We start from the raw sequence: 15,412 nt of genomic DNA on the forward strand, positions 1-15,412 counted from the left end.
TTCATGGGTTAAATTCAGCCTGGCGCCAGCTTGGCTGGACTTAAATTATTTTACGACAAGAAATTCCAGAGTCACGTGGGCGAGCTTCAAAGGAGACCTGAAAACCCCCCCAAATTCCTCCAACACACTGGAGACAAAGGAAACCTTTCGTAAAGTTCCTTACTTTTGTAAGTCCTTATTAATATGTATTTTAAATATGTTTATGGATTGGTTAATTCTTGTTATGTGAAGAGTATAAGTTGCTAGCTTATACTTTAGGAAATGTCTCTCCTCATTTTAACTTTCTCAAAGAGAGCCATGTTTCTGCAACCCCCACCCCTGCAGGTCGTAAACACAGGACTACACAGGACAGGAAACCTAATCCTTACAAAAGAATGGTAAAATGTACTCAAATGTAGTCTTAATGTGTATGTTATTGATTTTGCGGTGCATTAGAAATTTCCCATATAAATTGGGACTATCTGCAGTGTTATCATGTGTTAATCAAATCTTTAAATATGTGTAATTCTGCATTTGAATGTAACTTCATGTTTTGATCATTTATATATATATTATGTTTAGTATTGTTCTAATCGTCATGCTCTGACAGACCCATTTATCTAGAGCAAAGTAATGAAAAATTTATGTAATCTGAATTACAAACTTGCTAGAATAATCCCTGGAATTTGGACAAGCCCTAGATCTCCAGGGGATTGTCTCCACAGAGACAAAGGAACTTTTCCCTCCGCTTCAGATTGCGGACTTTCATTGGCTGTTTACGCGAAAAAGGGGCGTGAACCATTTCAAGCCATAAGAACGACCGAACAAGGTCCGCCCTCTCTCTTCTTCTCCTTCTCCGTTCTCGGACACGCTGCTCTCCTGTGCGACCAACGTTGCTTCCGATCATAGCGCAAACCCCCTCAGCACAGGGGCTGAGAGAAAAAGCCATTTTTATGGCTCCTTTGGAAGCTTTCGTTTTTGTTGTTTCTTTTCTTTTCTTTACTAAGTTTATTCAACTATCCGCCTCTCCACGCAAGGAAGACGAATTCTGGAACATTGTTTGTTGAACCTTTCAAATACCGCACGACAGAACAAAAGACCACGTCCTCCAGCGTGCGCCGGTCTCCAGCACGCGCACGCCGGTTTCAAAAGATCCAGCGCGCCCCGATGTCCAGCTCATGCACATTGGACACTTTGCAAGTATCACTTTCTCTATGGAGATTTAAATGCTGCTTTAAATAATTGCTGTGATCTGATCGTTGTTGGCTTCCAAAAGTTACTGACTATGATTTTCATACCTGAGCTCCTTATGTGATCTCATTCTATTTTCTCTCTCTCTCTCTCTCTCTCTCTCTTTTATTTGGATTCAGTTATGTCTTGTAAAGCTTACTGTTTGTATTGTCGTACGCATATTTACTCTGTGTGATTTGTAGTTTGATGTATTACTAGTTTAATTATTAAAAACCCATATACTGACGATTGGCTTGGACTCCACCCCACTCACATTATGAGTCACTGAGATGTCTGATCTATAGCTACAAGCTTTAAATTTAGAAACTAAATTTATCATAAGGATAGGATAATGTTTTCATGACCAGAGAATATTTTTCCTTGAATTATAAGGCGTGATAACCTTATTGAAAATTGATAGGTCAACAGTGGTTTGCTGGACATACCACTGTTTGATTTGCAGTAATTTACAGTAAGAGATCACAATAATTGATATGAAGAATGTAATATTGACATATTAATGAGTAAGTTACAGTGCCCTGTGATTATTTATTGGTATAGGCAATTGTGCTATTTTTCATAATCAATCAAATTTAATGTAACTGTCATCTGAGATATAAATTAATCATATTCCTGATTAATTATTCTAATTCCCTATATATCATTTGAGTTAATTATTCTGTAAAACTCAATGTTGTTACATTTTATGGTGGAGGAAACGCGGGCATTTCAAACTTCGTTTTGTGAGCAATCAATCTGTGTATATGGTTTTTAATAATTTCTGCACGTGCGCTATGAAATTGTGTAATGTTACTTGTGAGATAAGTCGCAAGACGCGAACTCACTCAACTGACTGAGGCAAAAGCTGGTCAGTCAGCGCGCTAGGTATTTGTAGAAACTTAACAGTATAGTCACTGTTATTTTTAATGAAAGTAAACTGCAGTATAATGTTAAAAGTATCCTGTTAAGAAAGACCAAAATCTTTTTACAGTGAGAACATTTTAATATGAATAATTAAAAGATAAAGAAATCTTTTATTAGTTGCAACATGTAAATCTGAACATGAGCGATGTTCCTCTGATTCAGTTAAAAAGGCCTTGCTTATTAAATATCGTTATTGAATTCGTGGTAAACCACATGATATTCAAAAAAAAAATAAACAATAAAAACTCCTGGTCTAAAATTGGCTTAGCTACCCGATTTTTAAACCTAAAACATTTAATATTAAACATTATAAGTGCTATTTTGATAAATGTTTATTGGAGTCAACAGTTGGAAAATTCCTGTTTTTGTTACATTTGTGTTTTTCGGAAGTGAACGGATCCTTCCTTCATCCTATGTTAATATAGCACCTCAGAGATTAAAACCTTTGGTTTGTTACTTGTGATTTTTGATGCAGAAAATCAGCCTGACAAACGACCAGATAATTTCTAAGTCATATTGAAATTGTAATTCCGCTCTCTAAACACCAGAGGGAACGTGTGGGTTAGAAATTTCAGGGTACACCCTGCTTTCTGATTCCAGCTTGTATGAGTGCAAAGCTGCCATCCCGTGGCCGTTTCAGATAATGCGCTCTGATTGCTAATTTATAATCCCCTGTGATGTATTTGAATTAGATGTCTAAATTCTCGATAAGTATTTGCATTTACAGCTTTGCTCGAACGAATAGTATTACTGGGAAACAAAAGAATGTTCCCTGCCTTTGACTGTTTACATTTACTTTGAGTTTGGTTCAAACATGATTTGAATTAAAATGTAATTGTTTATAGTGGAAATCTAGATGTGTCAGGTCAACTACGGTTTGACCCACTTAGAAGGTAAGCCATCTAGTGGCAGTCTCCTGTTAAATCGACTAACAGACCTCTGTCTTTTCCATTCTGTTTGAATTGCATGTCCACTTTTACCCTTTTTGATTAATCTCACCCTGTTTGATTAATTTCATGATCATTAATGATAACTTACAAGCTATCATGGGTTATTATAGGATATTATTCAGATTTTCCTTTCAATTCATACATGCTTATTTTAAATTTTGATTTAAACCAGTTTTGAATTTTTAATTTGAATTAAGTTTTCTGCTCAGCAGGTTAAAGACAGAGAAGCAGTACTTCCCCCCCCCCCCCTGTGGTGAAAACCAGCTACTCCTTCTCCCTTGTTTCATTCCTGTCTTTTAATTTGATGTTTATTATTTTTCTTCTCTCTTTTGACTTAGGTTATTTTGATAATTACCATTATTATCATAATTCCTTTGTTTTGTTTTATTATTATTAGGTAAAGCTGTTACCTTTCCTCTCTACATATATAGTTACTCAATTGATGTTAAACAAACCAAACCTTAATTAACTTTAAGTTTCCTTTGTTCATCCTTTGTGTATTTGATTGTAGAACTCCCTCGGTGATTGGACAGTCATCTCAGGTTTCCAGTGAGCAAGGCTGCCCGACCGGTGTTACCGATACTGGCTGCGAGTGAAACTCGGTTCCTCTTGTCTCAAGAGACATCAGCAATTTTGGCAATCCAAAGGTTGTGCTAAAAGTCACAAGCCGTTCGAGACGGCGCCACGCCAGAGTAACGGAGGACCGGGGACACTGCGGTTGAGTGTTTGGGGAGCACCGGAGAGATTGACCAAGCCACTGGTTCCCACCTGAATGACTTCAATTCAACCAGGTGAACCAAAAGTGATAAAACCTATCCACTTATTATAAGCCACAGAATATTAGATATTCCCCCGGATATATTTTAAGTGTTTTGACCCTTTTGCTTCTTTAAGCCACACCATATTTCTAGGTTTCCTACCCAGATAGCCCACTCACCTGTTGGCCCTATCTAAAAAACCTAGCAGTAGGCTTAGGCCTCCTTATTCCCACTAACACATTGTGTTTCTATTGTTTTCATCTCATTTCAAGTGTTGTGTTTCACTTTGATCTTTTTCTACCCTCTGTTCTGTTGTGATTTGTTTCTTTCATTTCACATAGAGACAGTAACCTGGGAGCCACCAACGAAGTTAAATAGTAGAGCGACCACCAGCAGCCGGTGTCATCACACGACCCGCTAGGCTACTGCCTGTCAAATCTCCATTTCAGGTCCTTCGTTGACCCAAGTTAATTGGCTACTTAACTGTCTGACTGTTTGCATCAATCAGCCCCCAAATTCTCATAAACGGCACAGCCCATATGAATATAGCTCGTTAAACATAGAACGAACTTGCATTGGTCTTTTTGTGTGTGTGTGTGCTGTGCTTCTCTCACCGACAGAGAATCAGGATGTTCCAGGCATCCAGTCCAGCAGTCCACGGGGGCAACCTCTCGACATGGTTGAAAGCAGTGACGACCCCCTTCCTGCCCAAGGACGCCAGTAACCTGCAGCACCCAGAGCAACTAAACACCGAGCTAGATGAACTGATGGCACGCGATCCAAACCAAAGCGACTACTACGGAGAACTCGTCAGGATCTTCGGAAGACTAGTTCAGGGTTGGGGCCTGGAAGGACCCAGAGTCATCTTGATCAGCTCCTCCTCGAGACCCAGAACCAGCGCGAGAAAGAGGACGACACAGATCCAGAGCTACAGAAAGGAGTTGAAAGACTTCACAATGCCCTGCAAGATCTTCGCCTCGACACAGATCAAAAAGAACAGCTGGAGAAGAGAAGCCAGAAAAGAACTCACCAAAAAACTCCAGCAAGGCGACGCTCTCCTAAAAAGAGCAGAGACTGAACTGAAAGAAAGAGACTATAAAACCTGGGCCTGCAAAACACACTTGCAAGCGGCCCGAGCTAAATTCAACAAGCTTACTCTAAGATGAACTTGACACTGTTCACACAGAACTGAGACAATCTCACAGATTACAGAGTGGCTGGATCGGAGAAACGCACACCACAAAATTTCTCCCGGGCCGCCACTCCAACCCTTTCAGCCAAGAACCCAGAGCTGGAAAAGGGGGTGTAAGCTCACTTCTAAGGAAATCACCAGCCAGCTTACAAGAACATCTGTCAACAACGGAGGGAAGAGAACCCTTCCAGAGAACGCATGTCACTAAATCCTGCACTGCTCACAGAGAACTTCACAAGCTAGCCAGAAGCATCTCTACATTCAATCCAGATCCTGCAGGAGGACATGACGTTCATGCTTCTTTACAAGCCATTGACTTTCATTTGCAAACTGTCGCTAACGTGACAGATGTGAACACATTGTACCTGTAAAAAATCACGTCCAGCCGTGATGTGCATTGCTTTCTGGATCGTCAACCAGAGACTGTCAAAGCGTACTACCAGCAACTGCTACAGACTTTGATTCTTGAATTCTCTGATCCAAACTCAGATCATGGGCTCCTTATTGCTATGGACCTCAAACAGGGCCGATTTGAAAACCCCCAAACTTTCTGTAGTCAGCTACGAAAAACCTACGTCGGAGCATGCAACGAACCAGGTATGGAACAGGATTTCAACTTAAAAACTCTGTTCCTCCTAAACCTACATGCCAGTTGGAGTTTTCATCTCAGAGTCCCAACGTGTCCACGTAACAGGACTAAACAAGAGTTACGGAACTTAGCCCACAAAGCTTGCACCAAGCAAAAGACTATTTGTGAAAAGACTGTGAAAAAACCCAAAGTCTCTGTCTCTGAGCACTGCTTGGAGTTAACCCTAGATGGCGCCCTACAACACCACAGTCACAGACATTTTTACAGAGAGTCAATACCGTTCCAAGCCTGCAGAGGGCAACACAGTGCAGCCACGGCTGAGACAGCAGAGATCCTGAGGGTGCTGAAAGATCTTCTTCACATGAAAACTCGTAAGGAAGATGAGCCAAGCACCCAGAACACTGCCCGTCATCTACAGACCACAGAGCTAACTGTTACAGCACAAAGTGACAACAACACCCAAGCTCCACAGTCAACAGCTGCACACCCTGAATGAGACGGCACAGGTCCTCACACCAGGTACCACAAACACAAGGTACCAGAAAATGCTGTTTTGACTACCTGCCTTCGCAGCGAGCTACACAAGACCAGTCCTCACCACCCACCGATCGTCACACCTGCCCTGATGCCAACATTCCTGGGCAGCCTTGTCAAAAAGGGGGTGGGCCGAAAAGGAGTCACAGGATCAAACCTGACGGTGATCTCATCTCACCTTTTCAAAAGACTCCAATTTGAAGCTAAGAGACAAGATCGAACTCTTACACCTCAAAACTATGAACTGAATGTACAGGTGTACAGACAGAATGACATCCAGTTTGAACAGGTTGTTTCCATTCACCTGATAATCGTTCCGATGAGTCTAATACATCCCATGTATGTCCCACCAATGAACACTCATACATTGCTCATCGACAAAGACCTGCTAGAACACTTTGACCCTTTTCTGAACTTCAAACAGCTAAAAGACTTTGCTCAAGTGCGAGAACCTCTTTCTCTCCAGCCACACAGGTTGCTAGAGCTAGACTGTCAGGTCGCAGAGGTCACGGGAACTCCCACAGAGCCAGACGGTCAGGTCACAGAGGTCACGGGAACCCCAGCAGCCAGCCATGAGTACAACGCCCTAACGACAGGCCCAAGTTCAAGCCTCTGTACCATAGTCAACAAACAGGGTACGGTGGTACCAGCTTACACCAAAGGGGTCGCTGTTCGGCTCAACCTGCAATATGATCAAACCTTACACCACACGCTGGGTTTCTTCCAATCCTCACCTGAATGTGTGGAACTCGGACTCACACTTGCAAACAAGCATGTCAAACACCAACACCTGTTCCAGCAATGTGATAACATCACAAAAACACACAATGTGATCTTGTACTGGAAGAAGGTAAAAGGACACTCGAAGTTACCAAGTCTACACAAGGACTTTAAAGATCACACTGACACCCTTGCCAAAACTGGCACACTAAACAACATTCTGTGGTCACTCCCAACCCACCCACCCACATTCAAGGTTGAAGTGATTACACACAGCATAAGAACTTTACTAGCTAAACTGCCTACCTCAGAATCGCTTACGCTGGCTCCGTTGTCTACACAGACCAACATAGCGGACATGCGGGCTTCTGAAACCTCGATAATGACTTTGCTTTACCACCTCTCAGACCCCTCCATCCACCCTGGCAACCAGTCTACAGTCACTGACAACCAAAACCCCAGACCACTGCATGATACACAAACCATGCTGCGTGCACAGAACAATATTGTGGGTTGTGCACCGTCTGACATCACAATGCCAGGGCTTGTAATGCCACGGAGCAAAAGGGGGATAATGCCAATATATTTCCATGACGCAGCATGTGCTGCACCACGCAGCACCAGAGCCACTGACAAAACACTGAAGCAAGCGTCATGCCAGCAGCAAGATGTGGCAAAACATGGGCGAGGGCGAGCTAAACCCAGTCGCCGCCCACGAAGCAAAGAGACTGTCCTGTCCAACCAAAGACAGGCCTTGTTTGTTTCTTTCTCCCCTTTCTCTCTCTCTCTCCCTATTATCTGTACCAGGATGCTGCTGTGGTTTGCCGTGCCGTGCTGTTAGCCAAAGAGAGGACAGCTGCCACCGAGAAAACCGCTGAGACTCCTGACTACCGATGACAGGGCACACTACCCCAGCACTGTAACCGAATACAGCTGTACAAGGTTCCGATGGAGAAAGGACTCCCTCACTCACACTGAGGCCGATGTCAAACACCTGTTCAGCCAACATGAGAAAGTGACGGTTACACAAATGGAGTTAAGTGGACACCACCACCGCTCCAAACAGTTCCCGGGAGCTTTGCTTAGAGCCGCTGCTGCCGCCAGAATGTTTAACATTGTTATGTCCAGTGTCAATGCAGCGAACCAGACCGTAAACTCCTTGAAACCACTGTTTACTGTCTTCCAGAAGGACTTTACCCAGACTCAGCTGTTTACAGCGTTAACAACAGACATGCTGTGGGAGGTTAGCTCCTCCAATGACAGCCTAACCACGAGTAAAACCCCACCGTACATGATACCCTTAAGCCTTGTGTTAACTGTGCCGTCTTACGCCATCACCATGCCAGCTGACCTGCAACAAATACACCTGGCCAACTCTCTGGATAGCGCCTTCCTACGGCACGTCAACCCCAAACAGAGAGAAGTGAATGGGCTCCTGAACCAACTCATCAGCGAGTCAAGCCAAGTCTACAGACCTAAAGACATTGTCAGTGTCAGGATGTGGAAAAGCAACACCCACACCAAAACACACATTCCAAATGTGGTGGCCTACCCCGACAGTGACACACAGCTGTACTTGGCCCCAAACATGCACATGTGTACTTTAACCAAAGACATTCATTATCTCTGCCTTAGCAAACCCTTCCTCAGACACAACTCTGAAGGAATCTGCGAGCTGCAACCCTGGGTCAGCAATACGCGCCGCCCTGCCGAAGCCAAGCCTCGTACACAAGTCACAGAAACGCAAGCAGAGATTGTGGTTAACAGATGGCTCGTCAACACTCCTGTGCGCTCAGCTACGCTGACCTACGACCAGCATGACACCGCCACCCATGCCAACCTGCTTGACCAAGCACTGAAAGGTACCACCCAATACATTGACATTACTCCTGTCGACACAGCCCTCCAAGCACAGCCTCGACAGCCCGTTCTGAACCCGTCATCTGCGGTCCGAGTCTGGACTGCTCCCGACACTTCACGGTGCATCTCCACTGTCATTGGTCCCGCCCTGACTCTTGGCGTGACCTTCATCCTATACAGGATACTCAACGAGATGCAAACCTCTACAGCCACTCACGACAACTGTGGCTGGAGGTCTCCGATGGAATCCCCGGAAAGGGGGTGCCAAGTCAAAGACAACACCAAACCTCATCAAGCTGAATCCTCAGCTTCAGGAACCACCTGCCATCATGACCCACCTGCTACATGACCATCACGATTCACCTGTCATCTGCCCATCCTGATGACTGCCATCCGATGATGTCCACACAGGGACTTCATCTGACGTAAAGGGGGAGATGTAACACATATGCAGGTCATCGATTCATGGGTTAAATTCAGCCTGGCGCCAGCCTGGCTGGACTTAAATTATTTTACGACAAGAAATTCCAGAGTCACGTGGGCGAGCTTCAAAGGAGACCTGAAAACCCCCCCAAATTCCTCCAACACACTGGAGACAAAGGAAACCTTTCGTAAAGTTCCTTACTTTTGTAAGTCCTTATTAATATGTATTTTAAATATGTTTATGGATTGCATAAAATGGTTAATTCTTGTTATGTGAAGAGTATAAGTTGCTAGCTTATACTTTAGGAAATGTCTCTCCTCATTTTAACTTTCTCAAAGAGAGCCATGTTTCTGCAACCCCCACCCCTGCAGGTCATAAAACTTTACGACCACACAGGACTACACAGGACAGTAAACCTAATCCTTACAAAAGAATGGTAAAATGTACTCAAATGTAGTCTTAATGTGTATGTTATTGATTTTGCGGTGCATTAGAAATTTCCCATATAAATTGGGACTATCTGCAGTGTTATCATGTGTTAATCAAATCTTTAAATATGTGTAATTCTGCATTTGAATGTAACTTCATGTTTTGATCATTTATATATATATATTATGTTTAGTATTGTTCTAATCGTCATGCTCTGACAGACCCATTTATCTAGAGCAAAGTAATGAAAAATTTATGTAATCTGAATTACAAACTTGCTAGAATAATCCCTGGAATTTGGACAAGCCCTAGATCTCCAGGGGATTGTCTCCACATAGACAAAGGAACTTTTCCCTCCGCTTCAGATCGCGGACTTTCATTGGCTGTTTACGCGAAAAAGGGGCGTGAACCATTTCAAGCCATAAGAACGACCGAACACTTCTCCTTCTCCGTTCTCGGACACGCTGCTCTCCTGTGCGACCAACGTTGCTTCCGCTCATAGCGCAAACCCCCTTTAGCACAGGGGCTGAGAGAAAAAGCCATTTTAATGGCTCCTTTGGAAGCTTTCGTTTTTGTTGTTTCTTTTCTTTTCTTTACTAAGTTTATTCAACTATTCGCCTCTCCACGCATGGAAGACGAATTCTGGAACATTGTTTGTTGAACCTTTCAAATACCGCGCGAGGACAGAACAAAAGACCACGTGCTCCAGCGTGCGCCGGTCTCCAGCACGCGCACGCCGGTTTCAAAAGATCCAGCGCGCCCCGATGTCCAGCTCATGCACATTGGACAATTTGCAAGTATCACTTTCTCTATGGAGATTTAAATGCTGCTTTAAATTATTGCTGTGATCTGATGGTTGTTGGCTTCCAAAAGTTACTGACTATGATTTCCATACCTGAGCTCCTTATGTGATCTCATTCTATTTTCTCTCTCTCTCTCTCTCTCTCTCTCTCTCTCTTTCTCTCTCTCTCTCTCTCTCTTTTATTTGGATTCAGTTATGTCTTGTAAAGCTTACTGTTTGTATTGTCGTACGCATATTTACTCTGTGTGATTTGTAGTTTGATGTATTACTAGTTTAATTATTAAAAACCCATATACTGACGATTGGCTTGGACTCCACCCCACTCACATTATGAGTCACTGAGATGTCTGATCTATAGCTACAAGCTTTAAATTTAGAAACTAAATTTATCATAAGGATAGGATAATGTTTTCATGGCCAGAGAATATTTTTCCTTGAATTATAAGGCGTGATAACCTTATTGAAAATTGATAGGTCAACAGTGGTTTGCTGGACATACCACTGTTTGATTTGCAGTAATTTACAGTAAGAGATCACAATAATTGATATGAAGAATGTAATATTGACATATTAATGAGTAAGTTACAGTGCCCTGTGATTATTTATTGGTATAGGCAATTGAGCTATTTTTCATAATCAATCAAATTTAATGTAACTGTCATCTGAGATATAAATTAATCATATTCCTGATTAATTATTCTAATTCCCTATATATCATTTGAGTTAATTATTCTGTAAAACTCAATGTTGTTACAATCTTGAAGACACAAGCTTTATTCTGAATTGTATTATTTGATCAAAGCTTTACTCTTGATCACTGCACGTTGATAGCTGTCACAATAGGTATGTTTACAAAGTCTAATATTCTGATTATAGTTGATTTATAACGTCAAACCTGAATGAGTTTCTTTCTTCTGCTGAACACAGAAGACATTTTAAAGAATGGGGGTAACCAGACAGTCGATGTCACCACTGACTTCTATAGTATTTTTTTCCTATTATGAACTTCAAATGTGCTGTCAACTCTCTGGTTACCCAGATTCTTTAAAATGTTCAGCAGAAGAAAGAAACTCATACAGGTTTTCAACATTATGGTGAGTAAATGAATTTTTGGGTTAAAGGAACACTTCAACTTTTTGGGACTTAAGCTTATTCACCGTATCCCACAGAGTTGGATATCCGATTCCATACCTTTTTCATCTCCGTGCGTGCTTTAAGTCTGTTTTTAGCTTAGCACAAAGACTGGATGTAAACGGCTACTAGTGTTGTCACGCTACCAAAATTTCAGTATTCGGTACCGATACCAGTGAAAATACACGGTTCTCGATACCAATTTCGGTACCAAACCAAAATACAAAAATATGCGAATAAAAAAAAAAATCACTTTTTATCACTAAAAATAAAACCAATGGCATTCTTTATTCTTATTTACAATTGTGTTTAAAGTTCTTCTACAAGTAATATAATTATGAAAAACAGTAAACAAGTTTCACCCAAATTTAATTTGTCTTTTAATTTATGAAATGTAAACATTTTATTTTTGGTAAATAAATGGGATTTGCTATTAATATTAAAACATGGAAGAAATATTGTGATTTATTTCTTTAAAAAATAAAGTTTTATACATTTTTTCAACAGTAGTAGCAGTATCGCATACATTTTACTAAATCAGCGGCAGCCAATGAAATTGTCATTTGCGCATTAGCTCCGCCCACTAACGGAGAAACCGGCATATCTTCTGCTTGTTCAAAAATATGAATAATTCTAAATGAACTCCATTATTTTGACAGGAGAAGACAACAAAGAATATAGTTTACATGTAGCATGTCGATTCAGCGTGGTAAGACTCTCGCTCTCTCTCTCTTTGCATGTGTGAGAAACAGAGCTATCAGTAAAGCGATGGCGAGTCATGCTCCTTCACACAGAGTTTACAGTTCGGCAAATACCATAGACAGTAAAAGAGGATTTTGAATTGAGCGAGAATTGAAAAGTACAGATTGCTTGATGGAGAGAGAACTCTGAAGCGCTCAGTGTTCAGCGAGTGAAAATATATTTGCCCCAATTTTATAATAGCCTCAAACACACACACACTGGCGAGTAAAATCTAAGAATTTATTAGCCAATGGCTAACAAATAGTCGCCCTGTGTAAAATTTGTTCACATATGCGAGTGATTTACTGGCAGTGTAGAGGCTGTTTTGACGGTTTTCCATGAATACCTTTCAATTTACACTTGTTTTACTCAAATGAAACGGTAAAATGCTTGTGAAGTAACTCAGAACAGTTCTGGTGATGTTGTATTTGTATTTGATGTATTTATGTCCTCATTATTGCGAGCGTCATACGCTTCAGTCTATTTAGTAAACAAACCATTCATTCATTCACACGGAGACATGCACGCAGAACATGCAGGATGCAGATTTCAACCATCTTTTGCGGCTTAACATTTACAGATAATGGGCCATATGGAGATTTGTTTTGATTATGCTAACTTAGACAAATTCCGTGACTGTCCATATTAAAATGTAAGTTTCATTTTCATGACTGGATTTTGAGATTCCGTCCGCGTTTTCTGCTTCACAGAAATCATAGCGCTGTATGCATCCAGAACCGGGTTTGAACGGGTCCTCAGTACCACCGGTACTTAAAGAAACCTGGTACCGTGACAAATTAATTTTTTTAGTACCGACTTGGTAATGAAGTACCGGGTCTTTTGACAACACTAACAGCTACAGCTAGCATACTAATGTCATGATTCACACACAAAGGAACGGGAAAAGGGAAGATCCAAATGCAGTAGATGTTTATTAGGGTAATCCAAAATCGTGTCCAGGCAGGGGTCAAAATCCAAATAATCAATCCAACAACAAGAACACAAACAGGAAATACAGGGAAAGGAAGTGGCGTGATAGAAGACAAGTACAAGTGTATATATAAGTAATAGTAGTGAGCACCCTATTCATGTAATAGTGTCACTAAGGTAACATTACATCTAGCTAATTGCACTGTAACAGTAGCCTAGTCATCTCAAAACATAACGGAACACTTACTGCAGCAACAGGTGATCCACTTTGTCCTGTCTTTATTATCGATGGGATGGCAGTATCCTTCAGCACACGTTTCATGGTCTGTGTAGCAAATTCAATTTTTTTTCAAAATATTATTTTACAAAAGAAAAATTGAACTGTATAACACTTTGCTTGGATTTCATCCTAAAAGTGTGGGATGCACAAAGGGAAGATTTTGCATTTACACAAAAGTTTTAATTTATTCATCTGCATATCATTTCCGTATGCATATTCCCATCGATGTGAGACTATGCTTAGGATAATACATAAAATATGATATACAGACTGTAAAAATCATTGCTAAAAATATCTTTGCCTTGTTTTTAAAATAAAAATGTCCATACAACAAAGTACATTTGCCAAAATTTTATAAAATACTTTAAGTAGACGGTCTACTAATGCTGTAATGAGAGTTAGTTGACATGTTAGGTGCATTGTTACTCAGTTAATGTCTAAAGGGGACCATCTAAATAAAGTGCTACCATGCCTTTTACTGGATTGCACTGCTTTATTATTATTATTATTATTATTAGTCAGAAGTTTTATTCCGAAACAAACTAAAAGATTACTTTTAGTGTCTGAACCAAGTCAATATGGCAATGAATGACTTGTGTGATCAACCCAGTAGTCTTTCAGTCCAGATTAAGGTTTAAAAATCCCAAACTTAAGACATTAACCTAAACTTAAAGAGCCACACAGATGGGAAATCAAAAATTACCTGTATTACAGTGTATGATGTAGCTGTCCATCAGTGTAAACAATGTGCAAAGTAATTAAACCAAAAAGTACACGATTTATAAAGTTATTGGCTTCTAAAGAGTCGACTCTGAATCGCTGAAACGAGTCGTTATAGATTTCAAATCTTTTTCCCATCTCTATATACGTCACTAGGAGCACTTTGCATAATAATCTCCGCCTACCGTCTTGGGAGAAACAAAACTCTGACCTGAACACCCCCCCCCCACACACACACACACACACAGACGCTCTGTTTGGTGTGAGAGCATCATGTCGAGGAGACAGTGTGTTTTTAATTGTAAAGGCAAGTTTGTTTTATTTTCACTGTCAAAGAATGAAGATCAATGGCTAAAATTAATTTTTACCACAATACCAGAGCAGTACAACAAATCCCTTTTGTTGTGTTCACAACATTTCACTGATGACTGCTTTTCTAATCTCGGTGAGTACAGCGGGATTTTCAAAGCGTTTGGCCATAAAAGATGGTTCATTACCAACTTTATTTAGAACAACGAGTATCTCCGAAACACAACGCGAAGTATGATTATAAAGTTATGTGTCTGTTTTCTCCCAAGCGTCTTATCAGTATGTGTGCTGTCTGCACTGATCTTCATTTACAAACACGTCATTAAAATGAAGTGTAACTCCGTGAAAACTCAACGAAGAGACATGAGAGAGATATCTATAGAAAGCTTGACATGTCCACTTTAAAACTAAACCGAAAACAGATATTCTGTGCTAAAGTAATCCATATGAAAACAACGCGGTCTGTTTTTCACGTCTCCCTTCACTATATCTAATGTGACCACACCCCCGCGCTGAACGCGCCATTCAGATTCAAACTGAAGCTCGCGGCTTGAATACACCCACACAGAAGAAAAAGCAGTGAGACTGTTCAAGTCTTTTATTTTACTGTTTGCTTCGCGGTGAGAGGAATAAGACATAATTCACCCCCAAAAGATGCTAACGCATAGTTTACCGTGGAGGTGTGTGCGGAACAACCAATCAAACCTTACTATGTTAGTTGACCAATCAGGTGGGGTTTAAGGAAACTGAATCTTTTGAACAACTTCGCGCGAACCGTTTGGGGATCTCTGAGAATTGAGGTTTTTTAACCTTGGATGGATTTAAACCCTAGTGTACAGGACTTATAAACAGTGATAGGAAGCTTAGAATTTTCATCTTACTGGCTCTTTAATAACATTTTCTTTATGTA

At 41.0% G+C, this 15,412-nt stretch overlaps 1 pseudogene; it reads left to right on the forward strand.

The window, feature by feature from the left end:
- Window positions 1-15,412, forward strand: part of LOC127985577 (uncharacterized) — a 54,164-nt pseudogene that overhangs the window by 3,327 nt on the left and 35,425 nt on the right.

The sequence above is a fragment of the Carassius gibelio genome, chromosome B21, assembly GCF_023724105.1.
Source record: "Carassius gibelio isolate Cgi1373 ecotype wild population from Czech Republic chromosome B21, carGib1.2-hapl.c, whole genome shotgun sequence".
Classification (NCBI taxonomy): Eukaryota; Metazoa; Chordata; class Actinopteri; order Cypriniformes; family Cyprinidae; genus Carassius; species Carassius gibelio.